Below are 15,085 nucleotides of genomic sequence, written 5' to 3'. Positions count from 1 at the left end.
GACCGGGATATAGACCGTGATTACCTTTTTGATTTTTTGTCGAGCTCCCGATATTATTAAATATATTTATTAAATATCGGGAGCTCGACAAAAATCAAAAAGGTAATCACGGTCTATATCCCGGTCAATATAAGTCTAATGAAAATAACCGTGAATCATTCAAAAACCTTTATTATTATTATAGTCTAGCGAAATATTAAAAGTGTAAACCTTTTATTATCTAGGTCAATTGAATTTTTACAATACAATAAAAGACGGCCATTAAATAGTTTTTAAATGAAATAAAAGGTTCCAGGTAGTTTCGTTTATGTTATTAATGTTATAAAAATAACAGTAAAATTTGGAATCGGTGAGTCTTTTAATATTTAATCCACTACATTTTAAATCTTAGTTAATGGTTATATGTATAAAAAAGTTAATACCGCAATACGAACAAAATTTTGGTAGGCAGGTTCAGAACGTTTTGTTTGTAGTCTTCCATGTTGGATTTAAAATCAGAATTTTTAGCAGGCGAAGCACGTTAATATGGATAATTGGAGCCTATTTTCGTCTCTGGCTTTTATTTAAATAAACATTTTTGAGTGAATTTGATGTTTACGGCAGAATTTCTATGTTATGCTCGGCGCATGATGTGCATCTGTATTCGTCTATTTATACATTGGGTTGATGAACTCCGCGGAGCCGTGGATGGACGAGGTTATAGAGAATCAGTGCCGGGTAATGAATGATGTTGGCTTAGTCAGCTTAGTGGAATATTCAGTTATTTTTCGATGAGAAATATTATGGCTTTTCTTTTTTGCTAACAACTACCTATCATTTTACCAGTTCCCGTGGTAACTCAATGTATTTGGATTTAAACTTTCGTAATTCCCTATTGAAGATTTCGTATATCAAAACATACAATAATGTTGCATAACTAAGTGCATTATGATTGTTTCTTCAATCATCGCTAACTTTTCTGTCAGCACCTGGTGTTGAAATTATTTTGTCTGCAAGAGCCTGCATTGACTGCATTTTGTCGCTCCTATCTCATAATTGTAATCACAAATACCGAAACGTGTATTTTTTAATAAAAGTATTAACGAAAGTATTCGTTGTGAATATTTTAACCTTTCACATGTCTACACCAGTTGGCTTTTATATCTCCAAGTATGTTTTTGTTTACAAAACGAAATGTGCCGGGATAATTTGTATTTAATACACAACAATAATGTAGCTCTGCCCAGAACACGAGAATGGTGCGTCGACCAACCTCATCCGTAATCCGTTGAACCAAACACGTTGCAGTTTCACATAAAAACAAGAACACACAGATAACCAAATCACTTTATTGATAAGTTTATAGTCACTAACGAAGATATTAGTTTACAATTTAGATCGCAACATTGTAAGAGGAAACAAGTTTTTGCAGTCGGAATATTACGAAGAAGTTTAATGCGGAGGTCTCGCACACGTCCATCGCGCGTGCCGTCCGGCGCAGAACTAACTGGCTGGTCCCATTCCATACAAAACTTTTAAGTCACGGAGACGGCAAAGCTATGTTGCGCCTCTACAATTCACGCATACAGACGTGAGCAGTACCCTATGCACAAACACGAAAGCAAGCTTCCAAGTTCACTAAATAAACGAACACCAACACAAACAAATGCCAACACCGTCTACCCCTGTGCATGAGACTCGAGAGCGAGACGCGAATATAAACAATTCGTTTCAGAGCTCGAGTGCGAGCGAGATACGAGTACCGCAACAGATGTATATTACTTCACTCAGGTAAGTATTGGAAATATTAGAGTGTGCGACGGAGAGAGCGCGAGTATTTAGCTTACGAGAGACCGGCTGCGTTTGAGAGAGACGGAAACTGTTAAAGTCACCCACTACAGTACATTCCTTACTGATACCGGCGCGCCGTCGTCGTACCTTTCGATCGTTCAAGTGGCAGATGAAGCTTTTAGGGCTGTCACCTGATGCAAAATACGTTAGGTTCACGTTGAGTAAGTAACGACACTGATTACTTCAATTAAGAATAATGAAATCTGGGCCGTGTGCGGTTATTATTATTATTTTGATATATGTTTATTGTATATATAAATATATATTATTTATGTATTTATATATGTGTAAAGATATGTTGATAGGTACTTCGCACATTTGCCGATGAACTTTAGTTGTGTTTATCTACTATCTCCTATTTTACTCTCTCAGTTATTCTAAGGTTAGCTGGAAGAGATCCCTAAAAAGGATAAGCTCGCCTGTGTACACACAATAAACTTTATTGCACACCTCAAATAGTTTACAAGTAATGCACAAGAAATAAAAACAAACCCAATATAATTATTCAATGTACTTGTAATTTGTTCCGTGCAATAAAGTGTTTACTACTACTACTACTACTTCACAAAATGTCTTACTCAAGACTCTTGAGTATCATTTGTTCAAGATGCATTCTTAAGTCATGCACATACACAAGTTAAGTTACTTTTGCAATTATATTTAAAGCTCAATTTTGATAATTAAAAAAATTGCTGTAAAAGTTTGACTGATTTGTGCGTTTTGTATTTAAAAAATATTGACACAATACAATTTACATTTAAAATGTTTTTATGATTTTTATTTTAACTTGTTTAAAGTTCATGGCACAGAGAGTTAAATAAGAATCAACTAATTTATTACTCAGATAGTAGATTTTTTACAAAGTTGAAATAGCCTGAATAAGCCTGCACTGTATCCTTGAAATTTTTTATAGACGTACTCAAAAATGATGTCTTTGAATATATAAACACTAATGTTAAAAACAATGATTCCCACAATTATAACAGTTCCTTAATACTTACATACTTTTAAAAGTAGTCTCAAAAATATCTAATAAATAATTGCCCATAGGAGCAGTAGAGGGGTCAACTTAGTACCTATGGAAAGTTGGAAACCTATAAAAATTGGACCCGTCTTTGCTGACCCTTAAGGCGTCATTTAGAACCTAGAATTATAGCATAAAAATATAATTAATTTAAACAATTTGCATGCTTAGCTATTATTTTTATTAATTTGTTAAATGCAATGCAATGCATCATTATATTATCCATAAAAAAAAAATAAACATTTATTTCGGACAATTAAAATCCATATCATATTACATTAAATTAAAATTTAGCCATAACTATCCATACTAATATTATAAATGTGAAAGTGTGAGTGTCTGTTTGTTTGTCGGTCTTCACGGCAAAACGGAGTGAAGAATTGACGTGATTTTTTAAGTTAAGGATATATTTGAATGGATGGCGAGTGACAAAGGCTACTTTTTGTCTCTTACTAACCCGCCACTTTCAACCTGTTCTTTTCGAAGTCTTATTCATATTCAACGAGGGCGTATGGTTTATTAGAATTAATATCTGGGCGACCGAGCTTCGCTCGGTTCTATTTTAATATATCACGTCTTTAGATAAAAAAAAACTCTTATAAATACAAAAACAAAAAAAAAGATAAAAAACAAAAACTTAATTTCTGGCCGGGATTCGAAACCCTGACACCTACGATCTATCTGCGTACATTAGACCGACCTCGTGCGACTGAGCTACGCGGAATCGATGCGCGCGCGGCGAAATTAAGGACCATATTTTACGTTTACAAATGCGAAAGAAAAACTCAAGAAAACTCGAAAATTCGCGTTTTCCGGGATCTAAGGCTACGCTAGATCGATTTTTCACCCCGAAAACCCACACAAAACAAATTTCAGCGAAATCGTTAGAGCGGTTTCCGAGATCGTCGGTATATATAAATAAATAAATAAATAAATAAATAAATAAATATACAAGAATTGCTCGTTTAATAGTATAAGATTAGTATGTAACTATTCTCAAGTTGCAGGCGTCTATAGACTACGGTGACAGTATCATCAGGTAGGGTAGGCATGATTATTTGCCATAAAAGAATTACGTACGAGTAGCACCCCTACATCAAGACGTCACAAAGTAGCAGGTAGCGGTGCAAGGTCCTGCCTACGGAGCGCTGCGAATTTTTGGACACATGTTTTTTTGCATACTCCACTCCACGGCCTTTGTTCGGCGTAGCACGTTCGTCTGCGATGATGGCTTTATTACATGGGAGAATTTTTGCAAGCAGGTTTTTGCTTAAATGTTTGAATAAAAACTTGGAGGATAAAAGGGATTACGTAAACTGACACTACCAGTTCCTTAATTTTTGTGACATTTTTATTTGAGACATGAAAACTAACTGAAGCTTTTTTTATAATTTATACTCACATAAATTATATCGTACATGTGGAGTTCAAGTTGCGGGGTGTTAGGGATGGCTACACGCATGTCACACCTCTGGAGATTTTTTTATTTTATTTTTATTATAATGAGCCACAGACTAGCCAAAGGCAAAGACGTGGCCTACGATGGAGTGAGCTCGCCCAGAAGATGCAAGCGTCCATAGGTTATGATGACTACCTTTACCATCAGGTGGACCATATACTTTTTTACCACCAAATAACATGTATAGCTTTGTCAACTCATCCGATTAAAACTAAAAAAAAAAACCGCCTTCAAAAATAAGCGCATCACAAAACACATTTGACCATACCTGTTCGTCGCCTTGCTATTTCCTGTTGCCCCACCCAACCATACGCAGGCTGACCCCGACTCCAAAAATAATTGATTTGTTTATAATTTGGATGTTTAGATTATTGCAATTCGATAAGAAATCTGAATTCAAATGTTTATTATTTTTTGCTTTTTAGTGTCTCCGTGTTTTGTGATGCGCTTATTTTTGAAGGCGGTTTAATTAAAAAAAAAATTATTTTTTATTTGTTGATTTTTAGGGTTCCATAGTCAACTAGGAACCCTTATAGTTTCGCCATGTCTGTCTGTCCGTCCGTCCGTCCGTCCGTCCGTCCGTCCGTCCGTCCGCGGATAATCTCAGTAACCGTTAGCACTAGAAAGCTGAAATTTGGTACCAATATGTATATGAATCACGCCGACAAAGTGCAAAAATAAAAAATGGAAAAAAATGTTTTATTAGGGTACTCCCCCTACATGTAAAGCGGGGGCTGAAATTTTTTTTCATTCCAACCCTAACGTGTGATATATTGTTGGATAGGTATTTAAAAATGAATAAGGGTTTGCTAAGATCGTTTTTTGATATTATTTATATTTTCGGAAATAATCGCTCCTAAAGGAAAAAAAAGTGCGTCCCCCCCCTCTAACTTTTGAACCATATGTTTAAAAATATGAAAAAAATCACAAAAGTAGAACTTTTTAAAGACTTTCTAGGAAAATTGTTTTGAACTTGATAGGTTCAGTAGTTTTTGAGAAAAATAAGGAAAACTACGGAACCCTACACTGAGCGTGGCCCGACACGCTCTTGGCCGGTTTTTAATGGTTCCTATTGATATAAGTATCAGTCCGAATATGCGTACAGTAGTGAAAGAATTATCCTTTAACTCCTAACCATTGAGGAGTTGACCTTCCATCATCAGCTCAGCCACATAAAATTATTACTATCAGGCGTAAATACTGGTGTACCTTTGAAAAATACACTAAAAACATTACATGTGCCTATAACATTTGAAGAGTTCCCTCGATTTCTCCAAGATCCCATCATCAGATCCCGACTTGGTGCCAATGGGACCATCTCGAGGTTATATCCGTTCGATTAAAAAAAAAAATTTGAAAATCGGTCCATGATTCTCTGAGATATCGAGTAACATACATACAAAAAAAAACAATTAAAAAAAACATTCAGTCGAATTGAGAACCTCCTCCTTTTTTGAAGTCGGTTAAAAAGGCTGCACTGCGTCAATTTGGGCATTGGATAATTTTGATCATGGTGAATAGAAGTTCATGGAAAAGGTGTCAGTGATACCTCCAAACCTTTTTCGTCCAATCAATATAAAACAGTCTTAGTCCAACAACTGGAGAGAAACGTGAGTATGGCGTGAAGGGAGACGCTTCTGCGTAACCGGAGCCTGCGGCCGGCGCGGTTGCTGACGCTAATGCGACGAGACGTCGGATCACAACACTCTACAACTTTCCAGCTAACACACAAATTAGTGTAGCATCATGTTTTCCCATTATTTTTACACCCTTTTCATACCTCACGCGAAATGACAGCTCTCGAAAACAAAAACTATTCGAGTCAACCGTTATACATTTTCATAAATTCTAAACGAAATCGACATGGCGGACGCTTAAAAAACACCAAAATGCGTGAAATATGATGTGTTTCTGACAGTTTGACGTGGGTAAAGTATTTGCGGTACACTTCATTAACTTTCAGAGACCAGATATTCTAACACCGAGGAGATCAGCGAATCGTGTTCTGTGTCAGATTTAGGTTACTTACTCATATGAGGTTAAGGATTTAGATACATATTTTTAGTTATGTTAGTAATGGATTTATTAAAGAAATAACAAACAAAGTAAGACTACTTTTGGTAATACATACACTGCAAATATTAAATGTTCTGTCAAAAACGGGAAAGCTTAAACAATAATTTGTTTTGACTTAATTCACCATACAGTCAAGTGCAAAAATACGTATCGATTTTATCCGCTCAAAAATATGTACCGAAACCTTATTGCGTCGACATAAAGTGCTATGGGACATATTTTTGATAAGTTGTACGCACCCATATTTTTACACTTGACTGTAAAAGGTGTACGAAGTGAAAAGAAGGCCCCAGCACTGTAAGCGCGAAATAATGACGACGTATTGTGGCTTCTTAGGATCGAGTAAGTCGCTATTATATTTCTTCGGAGGAGCCCGACAATGGCGTACCAAGGCTTTGCTGTCAGCGATACAATAAGCAGCTGCTCTGGGTTTATTTTGTACGAGCTGCTGAGTAAAGCGTGCGGCAGATGACGTAACGTTACCTGTCTTTAAAATCTTGCCCGAGAGAAATACGTCGTCGCGTCGTTTCTCGTTGGAGCTTATCGCTTTGTGTCCACCACCATTGTGCTCATTGTGCATGAGACTATTGGCATTAAAAAACATTGAGAATTCAGAAAAGGATTTCGTTAACATTTAAAAATAAATTGTCTTTTAAACTTTTCTTGTGAATCACAACCACCCATAAAGTTCCGATGGCTTTTTTGCAATGGTCAGTTGCGTTGTCCGACAGGCCGACGAGCGGAAGCGCGACTCTGTCCAGAATACTCTAGCAGCAATAACAAAAGTGAGCTCAGATAACCTTTGATTTAGATTTCGGTGGTGAACAAAAAGCGAATGGCTTTATACGGTATCTGCAAAAGTCTGACCACTGCATGGCGCTCGAAATGCACGCCCGCTATGAAAACTGAATAGAATTACGTATTTTGGGTCGACAGGTGAATACTAAAAGACATTGCATTGTTGCGGGAACAAATCTACGCGCATTGTTGCTTCGCTAGGTTTTGTTGCACTGCAGACCGTAGGAATAATCAATGAGTAATATTTCCAGGATTGAAATCCTATGGTGAATTACCTAAGTTCTCTTATCAACAATATCATTATAGCTATTCAGATGGATTTCAAAATAGCTAAATACGTTTTATAAAAAAATATGTCGTTTGAAGTTTTTTAGGCTGAAGTTGGAAGCTATTTACAGGATTAAACGTTACTCGCAAAACGTTGTGGTTGCATGGTACAAGTTGAACTTTACAGAGCGGTTAGTCGGCTCTTTCGTATTTCCTACTTAATAAATGTCCAAACGGCGAGTGGCGGGGCAGGCCAAGTCCCGACACTAACCCGACGGGGGCCTGACGGCGCTGCACACAGAGCTAAAAATGATCGAGTTGCTTCACTTGCTACACTTGACGTTTTACTGAGTTAGCAGACCAAACCGAATCGGGATATAGCTGTTAATATTAGAAAAGTCTTGGCGTATTGGACAGAAGGCGAATGCTAAAATGGTATTGCTATAAATGGCAAAATCATATTCAACGCTGCATTATATTAGAAATTACCAATAGACATACATATCCGCCTACCTATTCTAATTATAATGAATTATAAACTTTACAAATAGTCAAGGAAACTACTGAGTTTAATTGATCGTGTAGCTAATAAATGTCTATGGTTCAATTTTCGATTTCCTTAATGTGTTGTGTCCTTCTATTGTGTTGAGTATTACATGCGTTTTCGGATTCTCATGAAGAATCGATCAGGTGTAACGGGGATTGAATTAAGTCGGTGGTTCGTTGCGATCAATCAGGCGTCAGTGTTATTGTTGTGATTTGTTGCGGCAAGCTCGGCCCGATCGCGCGCCTGGCCCTCCAGCGACCATTAGTTTGATTAGCTCGTCCGACCCACGCACGCTGATTGTGCGAACGTTTCGCTTTGATTGATTCCTCAAATGGCACCGTTTCGGGAGCCGCTTTATTTCGATACGTTGTTGCCGGTTGTGATACGGCCTACTTCGTTACACCACTTTATAAACCCCTGAAGCATAGCATCATTTAACGACAGAAGGGTGAAGGTGAACGCGATGTTTACTAATGCCTAAAACCGTTTCAGTGTCAATGCGAAGTAAATGTTTGGACGAAACGACCTTCCCAACAAAATGTAGGAGGGGGTAAAGATGGGGAAGACTGACAAAACCTCTCCGAATAAAGGAGGTCGTGACGACGGACCACAGGTCGCTTAAGGTGCCCGGTTGAATGACGACATTACGTTTATTTACCTAGTTTAAAAAGGGAGATACTTTTTCTTACCATATTTGGTCTAGAATACTTATTGTGTATTGTGAAATGCGTGCATGGATACCCGTAGTAGCCAAATATTTAAACTGATTTACAAAAAAAACATTTGAGTTGCTTGTAAAATATTTTATTTGCAAAAAAAATCCAGACAAAATTTAAGTTATGGCACAATTTTATTTACGGATTCTCTCAGAGATAATAAAATCGAGAGTGTATTAAGGAACAGAAGGTACGGATTTAAGTAATTCTTGCTGGATTTAAGTAATTCTTGCTAAAAGAAGTCTGCGGCAAATTAGTTTTCGTTCATTCCTAAATACGTGACCGGGTTATATAATTATATTATCTCCGGGTATCCACGGCAGAGATGCGTATCGCATCGATTGAGGGAGCTTCAGTAAATCGAAGCCACCTACAACTCACGAAGTGGACCGTCAAACTGCAAGAAAAGGACAAAACAAAATGTATAAAGGAAATTGCTTCCACAAATCCACTCGTATCTTGAACAATAAACGTGGACCGGTCGGCCGCCCTAATAGCAATGAAATCACGAAACCAAAACTGTCTCCCATGTCGGTCGGATTCAGCTCGATATCGATTACTCACTTTCGCAACCTCTGATCCACCCCGCGCCTTGTGTGAACTTTGGGCTTTAAATTATACACGACTGAGATTCTTTTGCAACTAGTTTCGAGTAAGATACGTTGTTGCAATGTAATTCCACTAGATATGACCACGACTTAAGAATTTCATAGACGAGCTATCTGTAATGTGGTCATAAAATGATCCTTCGGAAACTGTTACTGTCCGGTATTTTGTTAGTAAACTATATCAGTGTACTGACTTACCCTGCACGTCTGATTCTAAAATGGATTTAACTATATGTCATTGCCTTTTTAGGGAATAAAATTGTTATATGTAATAATGGTCACTTTTTATGAGTATAGGCTTAGCGAATAAAACTAATGATTTCAAGTAAACTAAAAGTACCTAAGAGTATTAAAACCATTGTTATTGTGCAAACGTATAAGATCTTTAAGAGGTATCTCTCAGTTAACCTTTTAAGAGGATACGGTAGCGAAAATGCTAAAATGGAAAGGAGCCCCCCTTTCAACTTGGGAATTTTAGTTAAATATACAAGTGTTATTAACTAGATTTATCGAAAAAAAATTGTCCATTAAGAACAAGTCAGTCAAAATATATTTCAAAAAAATCTTTAAAATCGAGGTTCCGCTCTCGACTCTTCCCTCCTTCAAAACTTAATCAATCGGAACGAAATTTGAGAATCTGAATAACAATGAAATAATCTATGTCGGACCGTTTAGCTTTTTTGGTTGATTGTTACCAATCTTCAGTATCACACCTTTTTTTGCGCCACAATGAAAAAGGCCGTATTTGGAAATTTTTGATTGGCTCTAGAGTCTTTAAAAAGCAGAATATCAAAAAAATCAAAACGGTCCGAAACAGATAAAAATAATAACAATCTGTGTTGAAAAAATCATTGCTCTATCTTCAAAAACCAGGGAGGAAATAGTCGAGAGCGTTTGTATGGAGAATTGACCCCTACCGTATCGTCTTAATAATTACGGGAGAATTGGATAGGTATGATAGAAATCTATACCTATACTACAAAACTGAGCAAAAAAACAAATAATAACAAGTTTTTTTTTGTGTTCCCCAGCTGTTAATAAAATCGTCAAATTAAAACGTTATTTTCATGAAAATAGTACATTTCGTTATAAGTGCGAGAAGTGAGTCTGGCGTGCGCTGCGCTGGCGTTCGGACGCATTCCTTTGTTTACTTGTTTGTAATACCGATTTTTAGTGATTTACAGCGAGTGATACAACTCTGAGTGTGTACAAAGTGATTATAATGTCTTTAGTATTGATAATACGTGAAAAACTAAGTTAATTCGTGGTTTATATTCGTGGAGGGGTTTTTTAAAACTACCCTCATTTTTGAATATGAGTGATCGGGAGGAGAACCCCGGCCCCGGGCCGGCTGGGATGTCCCCAGAATCAATCAGGAAGGTTATTTTGGGCTCCGAGGGCTCCCTTCGCGGAGATGGGGAGATGGACTTGCAGTGGGATGACGGAGATATGAGTTACGGTAACAATCACGCTCAGGATCGCGAGATAGACGCTGCGGAGCTTCGAGGCGATAGGAGACGATTAGAGACGGAGATAGGGGGTGATGAGGATGATGAGGGTTATACGGTCGTATCTAGGAATAAACGTAGAGATGTACGTCGCTCACCCCCTTCGATTAGCCCTCAGCCAAAGTCCGACGATATTGTCTATGAGATTTCCGTTAACTCCAAAGAAGTGCTCCCGAAACAGCTGGGGTTTGCAAAGCTTTTATCGAGTCATAATGTGCAGGGCGTCTTAAGAGTAATTTATAAAAGTCCGTACAAATTACTGATCAGATTTGATAGCGACATTAACGCAAGCAAATTTTTGGAAAGTGACGTTGCGAAGAAAGATGATTGGATTTGTAGAAATACTAATGAGTTGCCATTCTGCTACGGGGTAGTCAGAGACATAGACTTTGATGTTGATGAAAAGGACCTCAAAGATATTTTAGTGTGTGATTCAGATGCAGAGATCTTAGCCGTCAAACGATTAAATAAAAGAGATGGGCAAGGCAAGTGGGTAAAAAGTGAAACCGTGCGTATTTGCTTTCGAGGGTCAGTTCTGTCGAATGGCGTCCGTCTCGATCCGTGTCCCCTTATGTTAAGGCGTATGGATGTCGAATGGCGGTAGACTCGTATAAGTACCCGGTTACGCAGTGTTCGAGATGTTGGCGCTTTGGGCATGTCAGTAAGTTTTGTCCATCCAAGGCACAAATCTGACCTAAATGCGGAGAAAAACACGAAAATTGTGAAACAAAGAAGTTCCAATGTGTGAACTGCAAGGGAAACCATTTATCTTTGATGAAAAGTTTATGTCCCGCGTTCCTCAGAGAGAGATCCATTCGCATATTCATGGGAGTAAATAGTTGCACATATAAAGTAGCTTTACAGAAAATTAACGAAGAAAAAAAAACAGAAGACTGTTATAACTAGTGTCTTCCAGGCTAGTCAAGCCATACTACCGAATTCAACCGGGGAATCCTTGAATTCCGCTTATAGAAATGTATGTGCTGGAGCTTCTGGTGTCAGTAACATACATTTGGAAGGAGAGCACCCTGAGATAGAAATAGAAGAAAGTGCACCTCAGAAGAAGAAAATTGAAAGCAAAAATAAAAAGCTAAGTGACAAAAAACAACGTAAATCGAGAAGAAAGGAGAAATATAATATGAGTGTTGATGAATCATCTGATACAGAAAGTATTGTTCCTTCAAATGACGCAGCCCCAGTTCAGCAATCTCGAAGGACTCGCAAAGAAAGAAAGTCATTAATTGATAGATTTCTAGACAAGATAAAAGAAGCAATTGCAAGCGAGGGAGATCTTGAAAATAAAGTAAAGCTATTTATGGAATTTATCTGGAGTGAGGTTAAGAAGTATGTTCAGAAAATTTTCACTATAGAGATGTAATGTTGTTAAAGCTATTTGAAAATCAAAATAATGGATAGTAACGCCCAAAAGGATTTGATAAGTATATACCAATGGAATGCTAACAGTTTAAAACCTAAAGCTCGTGACTTTGAACTTTTATTATTACAAAATAAAATCCATATGGCTTTTGTAAGTGAGACCTGGCTTTCTACTCAAACTATTCTAAAGTTTAGTGGTTATAACGTAGTAAGAGCAGACAGGCACGATTCTTATGGCGGCTTGTGTGCCATCATACATAGATCAATAAAATTCTCACATAGGCCTTACAATACACGGTGTTTCCGGTATCACTCAAAACCTCAGACACCCCAACTGATTTTTATTTTTTTTAACTCATCTAGAGTATTCATCTTTTAATCTGATCGTTACTTTTTTTTTAATTGAATTTTTAATTTTCTGTTCAGCTCTACTTGACTTTTAGCTCTACACTCAATAAAGTAATTGCTAACTACCATCATAAACCATAACACTATTTATTTGTGTACGTTACTGCAACGACATAAGGTTTACCAATAGACAGCTAAGATGTCACTGTAAAACACTTTAAAGCTTTGTCACAGTAAACTTCAAATTGGACAGGTAATCGCAGTAAGCAAATAAACTCAATATTCAAAATGACAAGGTTGTAATTAGGTACGAGTTCAATTTGTTATGACTTATGATAAACATTAAAATTAAACTGACAAACAACGTCAAACTAGTAGCGGAAAAAATAATAGTCCAAGTAACCGGCCAGTATTAATACCCCTAAATACTGAAAAAAGGTAAACAACCTCTTAGCAATGCGATATACACAATGTTGTATTACGAGTACAATAGAAGGGGCACGTAAAAAATAATTAATAATACTAATTTAAATAAAAATATTACCCCCATCAAGATATAGCTCAATCGATTCTACTCTCGATTCTGAACAAACTGTTTTCAGGTTTTTAGTGTTAAGTGAAACACGGTGTATAACTAATTGTGACATGCAAGTAATGATTATTGAAATATTTAATATTCCTGGCCTTAAACATATTATATCGATATATTGCCCTCCTTCCACATCTACTAATCAACATGATTGGGACTCGATCTTCAGTTTTGTTAAGTCAGAATGTTTAATCATAGGTGATATGAATGCTCATCATGCGCTATGGTCATCTAAGTCTGACCGAAGAGGAGAATCTGTCTACAAAGCTATGTTTGAAAATGATTTTGTATGCCTGAACGACGGTTCGCACACTCGCATTAAATGGGTTAATGGCAGTCTGCAGACTTCTTCACCTGACATCTCATTCGCTTCAACAGACATTGCTACTAATGTTACCTGACAAACATGTAATGAAAATTTAGGCAGTGATCACGTGATAGTAAAGATGAACTGTGGATATATGCGCTCTAAAATTTTTATCAAGAAGAGGAACTATAAGGAGGCTAATTGGGCGGAAAAGAAGCAGAAATAGTGTTTGATACTTCAGTGTGTGATGATGTTCAAACTAGTTATGATTTATTTTTAAATAACATCCAATCACTAGCTGATAAACATATTCCTTGGATCAAAATAAGTGAGGACCCTTCATCAAAATTTAGACCTAAACATTATTGGAACCCAGAAATATCCAAAGCAGTAGCAGAAAGACGTCTCGCCCTGGCAAAGCTGCGACGTAATCCCACTCCATTAAATCTTTCTTGCTGGCAAACTAAGGTGTCAAAAGCCAATGAGCTCATTAAAAAAGCTAGCTCGAAGGCGTGGAAAGACTTCTGCACTAGCATCGACCAAGAATCATCGGCTACCAACATGTGGAGGAAAATGAGGTGGATGAAGGGAAACTCTGCAGGCCGCGCTGGAGTTGACCCAGATAACGCTAGAATTTTGCTTCGATCATTAACCCCGGATAGTGTTGCTGAACCAGACCCGTCTTTTTCTTGTGGACAAACTTCTGTTTTAGAAATTCCAATTTCTCTCACTGAATTACTAAACTGTTTAAAAAAGAAGGATACTTCCCCAGGCGTTGATAACATTTCCTATTCTATGATTTATAACCTTTCAAACAATGGTAAATTAATGTTGTTAAAAGTATTTAATCTCATAATGCAGACTGGTGTTGTCCCGGATCAGTGGAGAGATATTCAAATAGTTCCTATACTTAAACCGGGGAGGGACCCTGGATTATCATCTTCATTACGTCCGATTTCTTTAATGTCTTGTCCGTGTAAAATCTTACATCTGATACTTATGAAGAGAATTGAATGGTTCGTTGAAAGTCGAGGTCTCCTTCCCAGCTCATCCACTGGTTTTAGACGGTTCCAGTCTTGTTTAGATAATTTAGTTTTGCTTACTACTGATATTCAGCAAGGATTTTCTAAAAAACAACCTACTGTTGCTTGTTTTATCGACATTGATAATGCATATAACAACATAAATATAAGCTCATTAATTGACATTTTACAAAGTGTAGGCATAGGTGAAAGGATATGTAAATATTTATGGAATTTCCTTTCTGATAGACGCTGTAGAATTCTTCAAAATTGTAAAGATAACCTTTTAATTAGACATACACACCAAGGATTAGCCCAAGGAGATCCCATATCGCCTCTCTTATTTAATATTGCAACTAGGAAGATAGGCAATAGTATTAATAATGTTTGTATTTCACAATACGCTGATGATTTTGTATTGTATAAAACAGTAGATAATGGGCGGACTTTACATACAGTTAATGCTCTTCAACTTTCTATTGAATGTTTGGTTGATTGTTTAGAAAAAGTAGGCTTACATCTATCTGAGACTAAATCAAAAACATGTGTTTTTAAAAGATCACGAAAAGATGTTAATGTTAATATAGTTGTTAATTTCAAGCCTCTCGA

The 15,085-nt window shown here is 37.0% G+C and overlaps 1 protein-coding gene across 2 annotated transcripts in view; it reads right to left on the bottom strand.

Moving 5' to 3' along the window:
- Positions 1 to 15,085, bottom strand: part of LOC125235507 (semaphorin-2A-like) — a 782,062-nt gene that overhangs the window by 195,183 nt on the left and 571,794 nt on the right. The window contains exon 1 of one of the 2 annotated variants that reach the window (XM_048142077.1): positions 1,253 to 1,464. The exons of the other annotated variant lie outside the window; for it this stretch is intronic. The gene's annotated coding sequence lies outside the window, so the exon portion shown is untranslated. Of the gene's footprint in view, positions 1 to 1,252; positions 1,465 to 15,085 lie in introns of those variants that run through there. 2 annotated transcript variants of the gene reach the window in all.

The sequence above is a fragment of the Leguminivora glycinivorella genome, chromosome 17, assembly GCF_023078275.1.
Source record: "Leguminivora glycinivorella isolate SPB_JAAS2020 chromosome 17, LegGlyc_1.1, whole genome shotgun sequence".
Taxonomy (NCBI): domain Eukaryota; kingdom Metazoa; phylum Arthropoda; class Insecta; order Lepidoptera; family Tortricidae; genus Leguminivora; species Leguminivora glycinivorella.
This window is presented reverse-complemented; position numbering and strand designations above follow the sequence as displayed.